The 514-nt window shown below is 43.6% G+C and overlaps 1 non-coding gene across 1 annotated transcript; it reads left to right on the top strand.

Moving 5' to 3' along the window:
* The first annotated feature begins 407 nt into the window (after positions 1–407).
* Positions 408–514, top strand: LOC148545784 (small nucleolar RNA R71). Its single transcript, XR_015900374.1, has one exon. It is a non-coding gene; the product is annotated as a small nucleolar RNA R71 (small nucleolar RNA).

Below are 514 nucleotides of genomic sequence, written 5' to 3'. Positions count from 1 at the left end.
AAATAGTGGTTTATCAGTCATGGTGCTGCCTTGGTGAGTTTCCAATGTAGTTGGCTTGTTCCTGATCACCCTCTGCCTCTTCATTCACTCCTTCTTAAGTTGCTACTGAAGTGGTGATTGCTGCTACTTGATTCCTCTCCATCTTCTTGGTGAGGTTAGCTAATTGCTTGGTAATCATCTTATTTTGAGCTAGCAGTGCATCCACGTTGTTCAGCTCCATCACTCCTCTAGTGTTGCCTCTATCAGAAGCATAGAAATAGTCATTCTTAGCTACAGTCTCAATGACATCTATGGCTTCTTCAATGGTCTTCTTCTTGTTCAGAGATCCCCCGGATGAGTGGTCTACTGCCTTCTTTGATTCATATGAAAGACCTTCATAGAAAATGTGCAACTGCACCCATTCATTGAACATATCTGGCGGGCATCTTCTTGTCAGGTCCTTAAACCTCTCCCATGCTTCATATAGAGTCTCACCATCTTGCTGCCTAAAGGTTTGTACCTCAGCTCTCAACCT

Source organism: Arachis ipaensis, chromosome B9 (assembly GCF_059453495.1).
Source record: "Arachis ipaensis isolate K30076 ecotype BB chromosome B9, ASM5945349v1, whole genome shotgun sequence".
Taxonomy (NCBI): Eukaryota; Viridiplantae; Streptophyta; class Magnoliopsida; order Fabales; family Fabaceae; genus Arachis; species Arachis ipaensis.
The sequence above is the reverse complement of the archived record's forward strand: the minus strand, read 5'-3'. Positions and strand labels throughout refer to the sequence as shown.